The sequence below is a fragment of the Pinus tabuliformis genome, chromosome X, assembly GCF_031772625.1.
Source record: "Pinus tabuliformis cultivar Carrire ecotype Pingquan chromosome X, CPIR1, whole genome shotgun sequence".
NCBI classification, from domain to species: Eukaryota; Viridiplantae; Streptophyta; class Pinopsida; order Pinales; family Pinaceae; genus Pinus; species Pinus tabuliformis.
In genome coordinates this window covers 1,092,113,908-1,092,133,492 of record NC_142308.1, presented here as the reverse complement: position 1 = coordinate 1,092,133,492, position 19,585 = coordinate 1,092,113,908, and the positions used below count along the sequence as shown (strand labels likewise).

Genomic DNA, 19,585 nt, shown 5'->3' with positions numbered 1-19,585 from the left:
GAGGGTATCACTTAAATTTAAATTATTTTCACTTTATTAATTTTAAAAATAAAATATCTATCACATAATCAACTATCAGCATAATACATAAACATAAAGATTAAAGCGAAATTTCAAAATTGAAGAATCTTCAATTTATTGTGAGGAAACCAATCCTTTATAAGCACCATCTTACAGTTGTTCATTGTTCAAGAGTCCCTATTTATACTTAGTAAATAAGGTCTACTCACCTTGCAGCGTGTAGCAAACACTGCTCTTCTATCCAAGATTCCGTCTCCAACCAGGAATCGTCTTCTAACAGATTTCTGCCTCCAACAAAACTCGACTTCCAAAAAAAAATTAGACCACCTCCAACAAGATTCGTCCTCCAACGAGACTCGACACCCTCCCACACAAAACCAGAAGGAAAAAAGAAAGAAAGAAGTGTGCAAAAAACTCATCCTAATTTTGGACAGCCAAGATCAAAGGGATTTAAACATCTGGAGAGAGGAGATAACACACAATATTCAAAAGAAATAAACTCTTTAAGATTTTGCGCTCGACTTCCTTTTCAAGGCAGGCCCTAAAACGAGAACCAATTTCTCTATAAAGTGATTTCCTTGTGGCAGCCTCTATGAACTGATCTTTGGGACTGCTACGACTATCCTCACTCCAAAGGATGGCAGCTAAAGTAGCATGTGCCTTAGCATATTTTGGATATTCATGAACAAGGCCTTCCAATAATCTTCTTGCTTCTGGAGGCTTATTTAAAAAGAACCCATGCTTCTTTCAGGTGGTACCCAGCAGTGCCTGGTGCCAGAGCAAAAGTTCTTCCATATGCAACTAATGCTCCATAATAGTCTTGAACTTTCACGTCTACATTCCCCATATTATAGCATGCAGCAAAATCCTCAGGATTATTAACGATGGATGAATTCCAGTCCTTAATCGCATCCTTGCAGTGCCCAAGTGCCTCGTATGCTATGGCATGGTTGAGGAAAGGCACCAATGCCTCAGGGGTGAGCTTCATGACCTGAGAGAAATCGATGGTAGCTTCATCGAATTTATCCATGGAAAGCCTCACGCTCCCTCTGTTGGACCATACGTTGGCATTCTCAGGTTCTTCTTCAATGAGCTCTGTGAATATTATCTAGGAATTCTCCAGATCGTCGGCTACAAGCCCTGAGGGCCTTCACCAATCATGTCCATGGTGAAACTCCAGTGGAACATACAAGATAATAGCGTACTGTAAGAGTAAAAAGTTTGTAAGATAAACCAAACTCTCCAACCTGCCGAAGACAACTAGAAGAAAATCTCTAAAATAGTGTTTCCCTTCCCGATCTAATATTTAGCGAGACTGAAACCCATAGATTTCGAAAGGATCTTGCACATTCTCAAAAACTTCGAAAGACTTCGAAGCTCACACGGGCCTTCTTGTAATCAAAATAAGAATAAAATTGATCTTGGAAGCGGGAGCTGCAAAGGGTCGAACGCTGGCAGGCTACAAGCCATAACTGATACATCTCAGGGAAACCATTCTACAACTCCGACTGCCATGGATTCGTAACCTAGTTTTAATATAACTGATCCGGATCCAAGTTCAAGAGAAAAGAAAACGCACAATATTCCAAGGAAAGAAACTCTTTACTAAACAAGTGCTCTATAAAAAAACAACATTTAAATTATATTACATATAAAATATTTCACAAATTCAAAGTTCCATTAAAAATGTGATCAAAACTATTGAGAAAATGGAAACATTTTTTATAAAACATTAAAAATTAAATGGCATTCTTATTCATAGTAGTGATTATTTAGCAATTTAATTTTGTGTTTTTTTGGAATTATTAATGAATATTTTAAAAAAATCAAAATTATATGTTTTTGAAAGAAGATATTGCATACCAAATATTTTAAAAACTTAAATTTTTTTAGTAAGTTTGGAACTAATTAATGTTCAATATATCAACTTTATCCGGACAAGAATTGAACTGGTGATTTCACATCAAGAAGTCCCTTAACAGACAATACCCGATCAAACCCGCTGAGCTAAAATCTTAAAATTTAATTAAAAATATTGTTTTCCAATTGTTTTAGAAAAACAAACAATATTTTTTATTTAAACATTTTTCATAAATTTATTTTTTATTTATAATAAATATGGGTTAGTTTATCAGCATAGTGATTTTTTTAATTTACTAATAATTATTTTTTTATTCCTAATATGGAGTAATTTATGAGCATAGTGTTTTTTTTTTAATTAATAAATGCTTTTTATTCTTAATAAATGTGGATTAATTTATCAATATAGTGTTTATTTATTTATTAATGGGTGATTTTTAATTCGAATTAATTTATCAATATAATGTTTATTTATTTATTTATTAATGAATATTTTTTATCAATATTAATAAATATATATGTTTCTAATTATTTTTAAATAAAAATATCATAACCAACGTTGATCCTCATTTATGACCTTCAATTGGCCATTGTGACATGCAAGAAGTAGCATTTCACGTAGTAACATTGATCTTAAATTGAGTGGTATTTTACATTGAAGTACAACTACACCATGGTAAATATTTGGAGTTGTATTCATAAATATATCGTTTTTTCTTCTGAAAAAATAAATAAATAATAAATAATAATAAATAAAATGTTTTAATGTTTTACACTAGAGTATATGAAGAAAGCATGCTTGTCTTTTAGATTTCACAATATAACCAAATATATTTAACTGTATACCCAAAATTGAAATTGGCTGGAGTATATGAAGAAAGCATGCTTGTCTTTTGGATTTGACAATACAACCAAATATATTTAATTGTATACCCAAAGTTGAAATTCCCTGGAGTATATGAAGAAAGCATGCTGGTCAATTTGACAATACAACCAAATATATTTAATTGTATACCCAAAGTTGAAATTCGCAAATGTATTGCCTAATAACATCTTTAAATTCATAATCACAAAGATATATGCTAATAAAAAAATTATAAAAAATAAAATCTATAAAATTGAACTTTCAAACAACTAAATATATTTAATTGTATACCCAAAGTTGAAATTCGTTGGAGTATATGAAGAAATCATGCTTGTCTTTTAGATTCGACAATACAACCAAATATATTTAATTGTATACCCAAAGTTGAAATTTGCATATCTATTGCCCAATAACATCTTTAAGTTCACAGTCATAGACATATATGCTAATAAAAAATTTATAAAATTGAACTTTCAAACAACCAAATATATTTAATTGTATACCCAAAATTGAAATTCACTGGAGTATATGAAGGAAGCATGCTTGTCTTTTAGATTTGACAATATAACCAAATATATTTAATTGTATACCTAAAGTTGAAATTGGCAAAGGTATTGCCCAATAACAGGTTAACGTCTTTAAATTCACAATCATAAAGATATATACTAATAAAAAAATAATAAAAAATAAAAATTATAAAATTGAACTTTCAAACAACCAAATATATTTAATTGTATAGTAAGAGTTGAAATTCGTTGGAGTATATGTAGAAAACATGCTTGTCTTTTAGGTTCGACAATACAACCAAATATATTTTATTCAAATTCCAAAATATTTCACAAGTTTGACGGTAGCAATATCAAATGTGTAATCATGCAATAAGGCAAGGATAATAAAAGAAATTGTTGCCAACTTGCCACTATATTAAGTAGATTAATTTGTATTTTTGAAAGAGAAATTGTTACCACTATATTGTGTAGATTAATTTGTCCTTTTGAAAAGTGAAGTCAGTGATTGCATTAAGGGACGCTCTCCAACATAGTGTGATATAGATGTTGTAAATTACATAAAAATAAACCTAATTTTAAAATTAAATAAAATAAACTAACAATTGATTTTTATTTTAAAATATAAGATAATAGTTTTTACTTTTTAAATAAAATTATTCATTTTTCATTAGGGTGAGAGGTGCTTTCTAACCTAGTGGGCTAAAGATATGTAATGTAAGGTAATGTGAACATTTTGAGTCAGTCAAATTAAAATTAAAAAAATGGTAGAGAAATATAATGTAATGTAATGTAAACATTTTAACTCCATGAAAATAAAATAAAATAAAAATAACCATATAAAAATTTAATTTAAAAAAAAAATATAACCCATGGTATTGAACCATGGTATTCATGTGGAATATAACCTATTTAAGGGAGAAATTAAACTAGCTTAGATCCATCTTAGTTTGATGTTATATTTAGATGCATAATTAGTTGTATACAATGATGGTGTTGAATCCATGTAACTTGTAAAAGTAGAACTTTTTTATGGATATGTTTGCCAAGGCATTTGTATGGAACTATTGAGTGGTCCTATGTCTTTTTATATATTTTGTTTTTATCAATTCAATGGATGAATGCGTAGAAGCTTTAGAGCTCTGAAATTATATTTAACATTTATTTAAATTGCTATATATATATATATATATATTGTTTTTATTGTTCAATGGATGAATGCATAGAAGCTTTAGAGCTATGAAATTATATTTAACATTTATTTAAATTGCTATTATATATATATATATATATATATATATATATATATATATATATATATATCAAATAAAAAAATCGTAAATCTTACCTTATTTATTCGTTATTAAAAAATTCTTTGTATTTGAGGTTCATAAGTAATATTAACTCCTATGTAAACATTTGATCCTAATATAGTAGAGATGTTGTAATATTTAACATTTTGACTAAAAAAAATAATATTAATAATTATAATTATAATTATTTATAATTAATAATTAAATCAGCCTAGATCCATCTTAACACTACAGATCTACCAAGCTCCGAGAGGGATCAAATTTCTTGATATGCAAACCACTTTTAAAATGAAAATAGATTTGATCCTTCTTGGTGCTTGGTAGATCTCGAGTTAAGATGGATCTAGGTTGATTTTTAATATTCTCGGTGTCTTCTTTACATCACTTAATAACATGGGTAAATATCATGGGTGGATACCATGGAAAAATACCATGCGCAAATACATCTTTTCATTTAGATCAAAAACTCTCCTACAACTGGGGTAGGGTAGCAAAATACTTCACAAACGGACTTTTCTTAACTCGACGTCTCTTCACTTTTAATGGTTCATAAGGTATGAACCTCCAACCTACTTCTCTTGCTCACTAAAACAAAACCAAATTGGCTTGAGTGATGGCTAAAAGCCCTCCTTCTCACACCTATTTATAGTGCTTTTGGGGTCTAAGGTAGGGCCAACTTGTGCAAAACTCGTGCCAATGAAATGATATTTAAATGTATATATGAATACATTCAAAAAATCATTTCTTCTCAACTTTGAGGAGTTAGGAGGTCTGCCACATATTGTCGAAAATGTCTCAAAATATGTTATTTGACTATGTAACTTTTCTTTCATTTGGACAAGCTTTGACATCAATAATAACCATTTCAACAAACCCGTCAATTAGCAGGTGCAAGTGGTAAATCTCATGGTAGAGGTTTACTTCATGGATGATTCCATAGTCTTTGTACCTATTATGAAATTCCAACATCCTTTAGTATTTGGGTTTCAATCTTTTACTGATTTATCATTGACCCCTTAAAGATGATGTGTTCCGTTGTTCATCGGGGCTAGGATATCCAAAGTTCTTTTTATTTAGCATTAGTCAAGAACTAGGTGAGGATTAATGAGAGGAATAGAGCTCATGTTAGGCTTTTCTCTATGCACTTTTATTTATCATTTCTAATCCTTTGCATTTTAAAATTATGGCACGTGCCTTTTTTTCTTTATGTTACATCAATCTCTTAAGACAAAGTTTCCAAGAAACTAGGATGAGGATAATAAGAAACCAATATTAGCGATAAATATGATCAACCCAAAGATGGGATGTGGATATAAAGAGGAGGTGGAAAATATAAAGTGTGGATTACCATGGACATGCAACATCAATCAAAGCCTCATATTTGTGCCCCTTCTAGACAAGGAAAGAAATACCTCAAGGAACATCCATTCATAATTCTCTAATTCCTTCAAATTAGCACAAATGTGATTATTATTTCCTAATTTAAAGGCCCTATCATTGCTCTTAGGCAACATTTGAACTAATTCTTTCCTAAGTTGCACGAAACGGGGAAACGGAAACGAGTTTCCGAAACGGGAAGCGAAACGAAACGCGACCTCCCCAAATTTTGGAAACGGGGAAACGCGAATATATATATATATATATATATTAGGAATTTAAGAAATATGTGCAATCATAAAGCATATATGATACATTCTAATTTATTACATTATGATAAAATTGTCAATTGTCAATGCATAGACTATAAGTATCTAAATTTACATCACATTTACTCATGAATAATCACATAATGAAAATAGAAATATCCAAAATCAGCCACGAGAAATTTCTAATTTTTTGTCTCGTGGTTGATTGGGAGTCTCCTCCTACATAGTCGAATGACCTTAGTGCTCTTGATTAAATACAAGTTTCATACCCTAGTACCCTACATTCTCTTGATTATTGGGAGTCTCCCCTGCATAGAGGGCTTTGTTCTCTCGATTAAATACAAGTTCCATACCCTAGTACATGATAAAATCCAATGGAAACATTGAAATCCCCCCAATCCTGAAATCCTGAAAAACAGATAAGTCTGCTGGATTTTGAGTAAGATCAAAAATTCTACTTTCTCCATATGAAATCCAATGACGGTGAAACCACTCTCAAACATCCTGAGTCATTTCATGGTAATGTTAAAAATTTAAGTAAAAGGATGAAAATGAAAAATAAAGGAGAATATCACTTTTACTTTAAGAATTTAACATTACCATGAACTGCATATCAACACTAGGGCAAACAAATGTAAGAGATCTACATTAGAAAAAAAAATTAAAAAACAAATGTTTTTTTGGGGGAAACGTGGCCCGTACGGCCTGGAAACGCGTTTCCGGCCGTACGGCCACGTTTCCGTTTCGGGAAACGTGGCCGTATGGCCGGAAACGCGTTTCCAGGCCGTACGGTACGGGGAAACGCGTTTCATTTCGTTTCCCCTGGAGAAACGCCCCCTAGGGCCACGTTTCCTGCAACTTAGATTCTTTCGCTTTGACAATTTTCTTTGGTCTAATGTGTAGGTCAAATTCTTGAATTTTTTATACCCATTTTCCCTTTAACCCTAGACAACCTTATTGGGTTAATATATCTTCCACAACGATATCGGGATCATATTATATTATCTTGTTATATCTAACATAGGTCCCAAAGTGCTTTAACGACTTAACTAGAGCATAAGTTTGTCTTCAAGTGATGATGTACCTTAACTCAACATCTTGAAGGAGTCACCTTACTCATGAATGCAATGGGTTTTTCATTTTCATTATCTTCCTTTTGTAATAGGATCCAACAATTGTTTCTTCATAAGAAAAAGAATAATGAAATATTTTGAGTAGTTTGCACTAATCAAAATAGGAGTGGTTACGATTTTGTCTTTGCTTTCTTCAAAATATTTGTTACTATTTCTAAAACACGTCCTTTTTTAGGACTACATCAGTGGGTTTAACAATTTCAATGAAATTTGGGATGAACCTTAAAATTTCTCTTGCCAAAGAAATATTGGAGGGATTTCTTATCCTTTGGAATGTGGATTGTATTAATCAACTCAACTCTTTTAGGATCTAAATAGATAACATATTTTGATTTAATATGTCTTATTATATTTCCTAGTTCTACCCTAAAAATGGATTTTTTAGGATTAAGTGAAATTCCATATTTCTTAGGATTAAGTCTTGAAGATGAGTGCTTCTTTCTTCATATATTATATTCATATCATCCTAATGTATTTCTATTATTTCCCTAGTCAAATCTCTAAGGGAAAATTCATAGCCCTTTGAAAACTAAACTAAGAATTTAGAAGACCAAAGGGAATTCTTAATTATTTGTAAGTCCACTATGGGGTGGTGAAAGCATTTTCAATTGATCTTCGCCTTTGACTAGAACTTGGTTATAACCTGAGAAACCATTGGAATAGATAGTCTTCCAATGCTAGTAACTCTTTGAAAAATATGTTCCATTTGAGGTAGAGGGTACTTATATTTGAGGTAAGCTTGGTTCGAATCCCTAAAATCAACACATAATCTAGTATCACATGTTTTCCTATTAGATAACCAAGAAGAATACATAATAGGAGCTATAATATTAGCATCGAGCATCTTTTGCAAATCCTTTTGGAAAAGAGGGGATAATTCAGAATTTATATGTTGAATTTTTTATGTAATTGTTTTGATCTCTTGCTTTAAAGGGATAGTATGTTGGATGATTTTTTTATTGTATGCTTTAAGATATTGGTAAGACCAAGAAAACATATATTTATACTCATTAACAAAATCTTAATTTTAGCATTTTCTCTCATGATATTATTCTTTTCAAACTATATCATTTGAGGACTCAATTTTGACCCAATATTGATTTTTATTGCTTTTAGGATTTATCAATTATTGGTCTTGCTTGCACCCATCATTTACATCCAAGGTTCTTTCTAAAAGTATTACCTCCTTGGGAATGGTCTCTTCTAATGTATTTATAGATTATAGGTCTTCAAAAGTCGTTTGGTCATAAGCAAACCCTTTTACGCTTTGCATGAAACAAAGGATTGGGAATCATTGTCAAAGACTTGGCAATGCCTTACGTTATTAGGAATGGCTAGTTTAAATATCACTTCCATACTATATTGTCCTAGCCCATATAGAAAATCATATTGGGGTTGTAGAGTAGTGATGGCTAATTTCAGTGAATCAACTAAGTAATTTATTTCCCTAGGATAGCTTGTATGGTGAAAACATCAAAGAGCTCAATGGTTTTGCATATGGTATTTTTTTATCTTCTAAGATTCTCATTTTTTGTATTGAAAACCTTCTTTATCTAGAATACAATCAAGTTAGAATCCCTAAAGACACTTAATCATTTTATTTTTTATCCAAAGCAATTTCTAATCCTAATGCAATAGCTTCATATTCAACAATGTTGTTCATGCAATCAAATTCAAGTTTGAAGGAAAACAACTTACATCACCTAGTTGGTGATACTAGAACTACTACCACACCAAATTTTATTTTAGAATGTGCTCTATCAAAACACATGACCCATACCTTGTCTAAATAACCTTCAGAAGGATAGGTGGTGGCTAGAAATTTCCAATATCCAGACTCATTATCTTCACATCCTTCATCATTAGATGTGATGCCATGACTTTCTACCTAAGGCCACCTAGCTAGTTGTTTAAATATCAAAACCAAAGAACTTTCTTCTATTTTAGTTCTATATAAGACAAATCCATTTGGATTGTACCACTTAAGTTAGCATACGATTTTTTGGATAAAAGAATTCCCCATCAATTAGCGATGTCTACTACCACATCTATGATTACTTTCATTTCAAGATGTTCTTCCTAGAAAAACTTGTAAATATTTGACGATGCCACATACACCAACAACGCTGGAATTAATGCCACAGACATTCCTATATAGTTGTGTGATATCTAGACCCAATTGTTTCATGACCCTCAGTGAAACAAAGAGAGATCAATCACGCATTACAACAAGTAAACACCCACTACAATTCTCCTTCATTAATTAATCTTAGGAAAATCATTGTTTTGACCCACTGAGAGATTACAAGGAAAAATGCATTGATTGGAACCTACAACTAGGCCCCACTCGAAGAATTTGGCCCTAGGAATTTTGGTCCACTAGAAATTAACCCCTAAAGAAATTCATCCTGAAGAATTTTCACCCACCTCTCACCAAAAACTCAGCGCTATGCTTTCCTCTCAAACAGCCTTTGTGCCTTGTGAAATTTGGCCCTAGAAAATCAACCTCTCCAACAATTTGACCTCCTTCTTGCTTCAACAATTCAGCTCTATAATCTCTAGCAATTCAGCCTCTTGGAAATAATCTCGAATCAACCTACACTCCTCCTCCTCTACTCTGCAGTCTAGCTAACCCTCTCACTCTAGATAAAATTGCTTTCTCCACTTGTATGTATTCACCTCTCCCTTGGGATTATTTTATAAACTTCATCAAGCTCAAATATATAACCCTAATCTCCCTTCTAGAAGATCTAGGAGATCGACAATTGAGATCTATAATCTTCATCAAGCACAAATATCTAACACTAATCTCCCTTTTAGAAGATCTGGGAGATCAACAATTGAGATCATTCTTAAGTCACTTGAATAATTTTATTATTTATCCTTAGAAATTGACTTAATAGTCCATAATAATTAATTCACTTTAATTATTGAACTTTTCCTAAGTTATACTTAAGAAAGAATATATAAATCACTTACTCCATCAAGCAATCCCCTAAAGAGGCAATTAATAATTTCTTGCATGCTCGGGAACCAAGCCTATGTAGAAGACCTTATGAAGCCACCACAAGCATCAACTCTCCTAGCCAAGAAGGGATCCTCCATTATCCCTAGCTTATCTTTGTACCTCAAAAACTTCCCTTTCATTAGAGGCTTTGTAAGGATATTTGCCACCTATCCTTTGTGGAAATGTACTGCAATCTCACAACATCTCTATGGACTCTCTCTCTCATGAAGTGATATTTGATCTCGATGTGCTTAGACCAATCATGAAACACAAGATTCTCATAGAGCTTAATACAACTTTGATTATCATAGTGAACCATTTTTGGCCCCGTCTTAAGACCAAATAATCTTGCAAGCATCTTGTGAAGCCATTCAGCCTCACAACTCACCATACTTATGTCCATGTACTCTGCCTCTGCGAAACTAAGTGCCACTGGCTACTGCTTCCTGTTGTACCATGAGATGACAGTTGATCCCAAGCTAAAACAACAACTAGATGTGGATTTTCAGTCCACAACACTCTCATACCAATCATAATTTGTGTACCCATGTAACTCCACCCCACCAACTCTAATATATCTAAGTCCAAATTCCATTGTACCTCACATGTATCTCTGCATATGCTTCGTTGTCACCCAATGAACTTGTCTCAACTCCACCATGAAGTGGTTGAGTGTGTTCACGACAAAAAATATACCATCCTAGTGTTGACCATATACATCAAGGAACCTATCAATTGCCTATATAGTGTGGGATACACCAACTTTCCTTCATAGCCACTCAACTTCTTAAAGTTAGTGATCATTGGTGTAGACATAGGCTTGCAATCCATCATCCTGAACTTCTCAAGATCTCAATTTCATATTTACCCTACGCTAGGAAAATCTCCCTAGATGTTTCCATGCCTCAAATCACAAAAAGTAGTGCATCAAGTCGATGTCCTTCATCTTGAACTACAAAGCAAGATCCTCCTGTCAAGAAAATATCGTCAACATAAAGTACCAAGATGAGTGGCTCACCTTCAACAAGTACATAGTACAAGTTGGAGTTTTCCTCACTCTTGGTGAAGCCAAAACCAAGAAGATATCCATCAAGCCAACGTATCACGCACATGGAACTTTCTTCAACCCATAAAGGGACTTCTTCAATCTACACATATGAGACTCTCTCTCTCATGCACCTCAAAACCTTGAGGATGCTTAATATACACCTCCTCCTCAATCACCCCATTGAGGAAAGAAATTCTCACATCCATTTAATGTATCCTCCACTTTATCTCTGAAGTAATGGATATGATCACCCTAATAGATGCATATCAAGTGACAGGAGAAAATGTCTCCTCGTAGTCCACTCCCTCCTGCTAGGATAACCCTCTCACCACAAAACTTTCTTTGTAATTCTCGACATTTCCATCAACTACATGTTGATCTTGTAGATCCATTGAGAAGTTCCCATTGATTTTGCCTATAGCCTCGGCACTATCTCCTACACATAATTCCTTGTAATGGGGCTATACTCCACTGTGACATCCCTCTAGACTCGCTCATTTGCAGACTCCTCAAAAGTGGAAGGCTTAAACTCACTGATGCCACTTGAAAAGGGCATGTAACTAGGAAATCTTGTCGATGGCCTACTCTACCTGAAAGTGTTGCTAGGAGCCTCCACATGATCCTCAACATCTCTCAAGGTCCGTTCAGCCCATCTCGGCCTCCTCCTTGTAGAGCTTGAAGGAACATCTCACTCCTCCTCCAAATGTACAAGTTGTGTCCCTGTTGTTCGTTTGCTAGTCCATGCTCAACCTTAGAAGCCTCTTTCTTGTTATTCTCTACCCCTATTGGCTACCCTCATCAAGTCTGACACCCCAATTAATGATAACTATCATTTGTCCTAAAATATATACTTGATGGGCCTTTGAGACATTAGGGGAATTTTGAGGTGTAAAATGGGCCACCTAAGGAAAATAATAAAATAAGAGTTATGAATTTTAAAAGAAAAGAAAGAAAACTACTTTTTTATTGTATTTTCGACTTATCTCCTTGTAGTTGTACTCAAATTTCAAGTGTGTGCACCCGTTGGATGGGGAATTAGATTTTTCATCCAACGAGTACCCTCTCAACATACTTTTGAGTAGATCCACACCAAGAAAAGTTCAAAATACATGTGTTTGAAGTTCGAAATACATGAAAAAATGTGTTTTCAAACACATTTTTTTCATGTACTTTGAATTTTCCTTGGTGTGGATCTACTCAAAATTATGCAGAGTGGGCACTCATTGGATGTGAAATCTAATTCTACATCCAACAAGGGCACACACTTGAAATTTGAGTAAACTTAGAAGGATTTGAGTAAAAAACATGAATAAAAAATAGTTTTCTTCTTTTCCCTCCAAAAATATTCTCCCCTGGGGATGACATCATCATCTTGAATCTTATTGATTCTCTTAAAATTGATTTTATTTGTACACTTTTTACCTCAAAATTCCCCTAATGCCTCACTATAGCCCACAAATATGCCCATATCTAACAAGGGCTCCAACTTAGTCCTTTTCTTCATGGGAATGTGAGCATAAACCAGACTACCAAATATGTGTAGATGACTTACATCTAACTTCACTCCTATGAACATCTCCTCAAGAGTCATATCCTCCAACACTCTATGAAGACTCCTACTTTGTAGATGCACAGTTGCATTGCAAGCCTTTGCCCACAAAAAAATAGGCAATTCCTGGTCATAAATCATTACCCTCACTAGCTCCATTATGGTCCTCTTTTTCCTCTTGTCAATCCCATTTTGTTGAGGTTTATAAGGTACAGTGAGCTCCTTCTTGATCCTTGTTTCCCTACAAAAATCTTGGAACTCATTGGAGGCATACTCGCCCCCATTATCCGATCTCAACATATAAATCCTCTTCTTAATCTGGTTCTCCACAAAAGATTTGAACTCCTAAAACCGACCCAAGACCTCACCTTTGGTTTTCTAGAAGTAGACCCAGGTCTTCCTAGAAAAATCATCTATGAATTTCACAAAGTAAAATAACCCTCTGATTGATTCCACTGACATACAACCACAAATGTTTGAATGCACCAAGTCCAACACTCCCTTGGACCTAGTCTCGCTATGAGGAAATGAACCCTTAACCTGCTTACCAAGCACACACCCCTTGCACATTCCCTCTTGCTCCACCCTAATCTTCGAAAAACCTATAACCATTCTCTATAACATAGGAAGATCCTTGTAGTGTAGGTGTCCCATCCTCCTATGCCAAAGCTCACTCTGGCTATGACTCTCATGTATAAGAGCCTTCACCCTTTGTCCTCTTAACAAATTTATATTCTTCTCCTTCTCCCGATTATTCACCTCTTGCTGGGATCAACTCCTTTCGGCCGAAAACCACTTCACCTCCCATGAATCTAACCTCTAATCCATTATTCTCCATGGTCGAAATTGATAGGAGATTCCTCTCTAAACCCGATACGAGAAATACTTCATTCACCACTATGATACCTCCTAAGTCCATCTGAAATTAAATCCTATTGATGCCCTCTATTGCATACTTGGCATTATCACCAAGCTCTACATGCATATCTCTAGGCTCCTTGATCATGTTGATGAAAATGTCTCGAGATCCTATCATGTGACGAGATGCTCCACTGTCAATGAACCAAACACCTCTCGTGACAATTCCAAAAACACGACACCAAAGAAAATTTCTTCTCAAACTTTTCAACTAATTCTTCCATTTGTGCAGTGGTTATTATGGTTGTCTTTCCCTTGCCCTTCTTCTTGTTTGGAAACTCACCAGAAAAATGAATGAACATGTGACATGTAAAGCACTTGACTTTGCTCATGTCATTCTCCTTTTTACTTTGTGAAGATCCACCTCTACTTTGGTTCCGCGTGCCCATTTCCCTTTTCGCTTGTGTAGCAAGAGCAAGCTCGATATTCTCCTCACCACTCCTTCGTTGTCCTCCAATGAATGAATTCTCCCATATCTCCTTCTGGATGAAATTATCCCACAATGGACCCTAATTATGAAGTTATTTCCTAACCAGGGTCCCATCCACAAAGGTGGTCCAATGCTTGGTGCATCCTTTCAGAGCTACATTCACAATCTCGGAATCATCCACAGCCTCGCCAATAGTTGAAATTTCATCAAGAACCTATCAAATCCTTGTGAGGTAAGATGTTACAGTCTTTGATTTGCTCAACCTTATGTTGTTTAATTTTTCCTACAACACCATCTGCCTATTTTCGTTTATACTCTAATAAATATTGGTTAGGGATACCCACATTTGATGCAATGTATCCTTCCTTGTTATGTGAGGAAATATATGATCCCTCACACCATCCAAAATTATACCCATCACTTTCACATCCTTTTGATTGTGTTTAGTTTTTTGGTTCAAACATGAAGAAACTTGAATATCTATGTTCACAAAATTCCACAAATCATTCATATTTAAAAATATGGTTATCCACTCCTTCCAGGAAGTGAAGTTAACGGCCCCATCCAACCTAGCTTCATATCTTAAACTACTCAGTGATGCCATCTCACAAATTGACCTTGGCCACAAAACTCCAACTACAAAATTAAAAATAATGTTGTTGTCGTAAAAATAAATTCATTGTTGTAAACCTTAGTGATCTCAAATCTAGTTTTCTAGAGCTCTAATACCATGTTAAATCTCCAATAACGTCCCATAGTTATTTTCTTGCAACAATTTTTATTCCCAAAAAAATATTTTACTATCCCAAATAAATTTTGAATTGTTGAAAAAATAAAATCATCGGCATTTTAACTTCTAGAAATTTATATGCAACAGAAATAAAAACAAAGAGAGATCAAACACTCACCCATAAAGAAATTACAAGGAAATATCCATTGACTAGAACTTGCATCTCGACCCCATTGGAAGAATTTGACCCTAGGAATTTCAACCCACTAGAAATTAGCCTCTAAAGAAATTCAACCTAGATAATTTTGGCCCACCTCTCACTAGCAACTTGACCCTACACCCTCCCCTCGAATAGCCTTTGCACCTCAGGAAATTTGGCCTTAGCAAATTGGCCTCTCCAACAATTCGACCTCCTTCTTGCTTGAGCGATTCAGCCTTGTAATCCTCAACGATTCAGCCTCCTGTAAATATTCTTGAATCAACCCGCACTCTTCCTTATATGGGCTACAATCTAGCTAACCTTCTCACTCTAGAGGAAATCGCTTTATCCACTTGTGTGTCTTCACATCTCTCTTAAGCTTATTTTATTATCTTCATCAAGCCCAAATCCCTAACCTTAATCTCCCTTCTAGAAGATCTAGGAGATCAATAGTTGAGATCATTCCTAAGTCACTTAGATCATTTTATTATTTATCTTTAGAAATTGATTTAATGGTCCAAAATTATTAATTGAATTTAGTTATTGTATTTTTCCTAAGTTAGACTTACGAAAGAAAATATAAATTACATACTCCATCAAACAAGCACCTAAAGAGGCAATTAATCATTTTGTGCATGCTAAGACACCAAGCCTATGCCCTTATGAAGCTACCACAAACTTCAACACTTTCTTTCTTAACTACCATCTTTTAATGAACACAACTTCAAAGTCTATCCATGATTGAATCCTTTTATCTGGGATCGTTTGATACCAAGTTTTAGCATTTGAATCTAGGGATAAGGCAAATAGTCTCATTACTATGTCTTCACTTATATTTATCCAGATATGACTTACCGGGTATTTCAAAAGAAAGAGTGTCCAATGGTGCTGATGGAGCCATTTCCATGCAATATTGGTAGCCATTTCTAATCCTAGGCACATGGTTGGGGAATCCTAGGATACCTATCATGTCAAGAGATTTGATAGTATATTCAATCCATGGTTTCATAAACCATGTAATATTGAGCTTATCAAGAATAGGGCCACTAAAAGTATTTCTTTGGACCTCCTTTGGTATGTCTTGATATGGTTTGGTTCTACTATTTATGGGTTCATCAATGGAGTCACTAAATGAGCAATTATTTTGAACTTTGAGATAAGGTCATCAAGAAGGATTGAATCATATATATTACTGCAAAATCTAGCACATTAGTGCGAGGCCTTGCAAAGCTATCTAGATTTAGCCATGGAGTTTGTTGAACTTGTTGTCATGGAATTGCATCTTATCTCACATAAAACCCTAATTATTGAACATTTATCATTGGGTGTAGTTTATAGTAGAAACCTTAAGGGGTATTTAGCTTGGGAGCACTTGGGTTATCTAATCATCAAGATCTACCAAGGAAGCATCCATTGTGGGGATAGTATCTAACCGTAAAATAGCAAGGAAATGGTTGCTAAAGTGATAGCAGTCACTAATCTCATTGTCTCTCTTAATTTAGAGTGCTTAGTGAGGATTTGCACTAAGGTGCTAGATTTTGCAAAAACAATTGCATAACATTAATTAAACATATATTGCAGCACAAACTACAATATAACCTTCTTATTATTATGAGATGGTTCAAACACCATATCTTGTAGATTTATAGATTTTTTTATAATGGACAAATAAATACACTACTAAATATAATACATTTTTATTGGTTGGACGATATTAATCAATTTAGGGGACAACCATAGCAATGATGGGGGTTATTAACATGGAGATCATATCACGTTATACACAAGGATAATAAGCACTATAAGAGTTATATTGGTTATTAGAATGGTGACTATGTTGTTATGACAGTTATTCGCACAAGTACCATAAAGATGATTCACACAAATAGCATACGACTAATATAGGTTATTAGAATGGGGACCATAGAGGTTGCACAAGGACGATAGGGTAATCAAAAGGGTTTAGGATATGTTATGAAGAACCCCTTCCCCTCTGCACTTTTTTTCATTTTGGTGATGTTGTTTGAACTTAATTATTTTTTGTTCCAACCCTATGCATTTTTATTTGGTCATAAAGTGGAATATTTTTCTACACACTTATGTGAATACAATAATGTCCAAATTGACATCCAATATTTGGATGGCAATCCAGGCATTGTCTTGGACATTTATTTGAATGTTGTAACATCCAGAAAAATGCTCAAAGGTCATGATTGGGACATTTTTCAATATTTTTTATAAGGGAAAAGTACCATAAAGATGATTCACACAAATAGCATACGACTAATATAGGTTATTAGAATGGGGACCATAGAGGTTGCACAAGGACGATAGGGTAATCAAAAGGGTTTAGGATATGTTATGAAGAACCCCTTCCCCTCTGCACTTTTTTTCATTTTGGTGATGTTGTTTGAACTTAATTATTTTTTGTTCCAACCCTATGCATTTTTATTTGGTCATAAAGTGGAATATTTTTCTACACGCTTATGTGACTACAATAATGTCCAAATTGACATCCAATATTTGGATGGCAATCCAGGCATTGTCTTGGACATTTATTTGAATGTTGTAACATCCAGAAAAATGCTCAAAGGTCATGATTGGGACATTTTTCAATATTTTTTATAAGGGAATTACTAATTAAACATGTTTTTTATCCCAATCAACCTACAATATTGTGTTGTATCTTTGAGGGTTACTAAGAAAAAAAATTAATTCTAAAAACTACTCCAAGATTTCACCAAAATATAGTCCATTTGAGATTTTCAAAGGATTGGGTCGATTGCATATGGACTTGTATTATCACCTTAGGGTGCATGTTGTTTCTCATGTTTCTTTGTTAAATAAATAAGTGCATGATCATAATCATGTTCTTATTTGGTCTCCAATTTGCAGAGAAACAAGAGAAACAAAAGCAGAGTTATATATAGAGCCTATGCATGTCTCGAAACAGAATGTTTTAAATTAAGCAATCACTAAGTCTAATAGAGGCATTATAAACATGAAGAAGCGACATGAGAAACAGAGGGCATCATGTATGTGCAGCCCATAAATTGTTTGAGGTATAAGGTTTCAATGATGCAAATGCTTTTTTAAGGTGGGAAGGGAATGTAATACCTCGACTTTGCCTATAATAAATAAAATGAATCTATATTGACAATAAAGCATAACTTCGAAGATCTAAATCAAAGTTTCTGGAAGGAAGGGCTGACTTGGTGATTGGAGGAAGCCTGTGTCTAAATCAGAGTCTTGGATTATCTCATCTTGTCTTGTGAAAACCACTGAAGGAAGAAGTTTGACTAGGTTTTCCCCTAGATAGGGGTTTTGCCCTGGCTGAGTGCCTACATCTTGTGTCTCTTGTTCTTGTGATCTTCATACACATAATTTGGTAATTGCTTGATGAAAGATAATATAATAAAGAAGTAAAAGAAGCCAACATAATTCATAAGTAATTATCAAAAAAGTGAAATCAAATCCTAATACTACTCGCAATGATTTCAAAACCGCCGTAAATTGCCTCTCCATGTCTCTTAGGTCTTCGTTTCGCATGACTATAATAATGCTGTTGAGGAGATATTAAATTCCATGCAAAAACATCTTTTCAGAGCATTTAAGTTTCATAAGCACATATACAAAGGCTAAGAAATAAAAGCAAACACTATCGGCCCAGTAGCAGAGCAATCAATGCTGCATAAGGGAAGATAGAAACTGTCAGAACTGAAGTATTTCAGATATGACAGTATATGTCCCAAGATATGCAACATTTATTACTCAGGTGCATGGTTCTTACTGATTGCCAAATACAAGCAATGAACACCTCACAATAGGCAAAAATAAAGGAATCTATAAAATTTCGAAGTCAGGAATATTGACATTCAAGCAACTACTGTCATAGACATTGCAGTGAGCAGCTTGTGTTGGACAGAGACAGCCAAAAGATACTTCATCATTCACCAAAACAAAAAAGCAACATAAACAATTTACACTTGAAAGATGATATGCGCATTTGCACCAGTTCACAGTAACATAAAATATATCTTGCAAGATACTGCTTGCATTGAAAATTGGCTTGCCACAATCTATTTCTCTGGGGAACAGATAGACAGGACTGTACGTCATTTTCCCTGTACTAGCCTTTGTAACAAAGGGAATAACCTACAATTGTAGCAAACGGACCCTCGTACAAATGATAAATTGAAGCTAAATCCAGTGGAATATTCAGGCATGGTCAGAGTTCCACCATGATCCAAGTTCTCTTTCTAACCGACTTAGATGCTTGAGATATTGATCAGAGTTCTGGATCAATTGGGACTGTATTCTTGGGTAGCCAGATTCAGGCAAGGTGTAGGGAAGTTTGCTA

At 34.2% G+C, this 19,585-nt stretch overlaps 1 pseudogene; it reads right to left on the bottom strand.

The window, feature by feature from the left end:
• Nucleotides 1-471: 471 nt before the first annotated feature.
• LOC149143632 (uncharacterized) lies at nt 472-19,344 on the bottom strand (annotated as a pseudogene).
• Nucleotides 19,345-19,585: the final 241 nt, after the last annotated feature.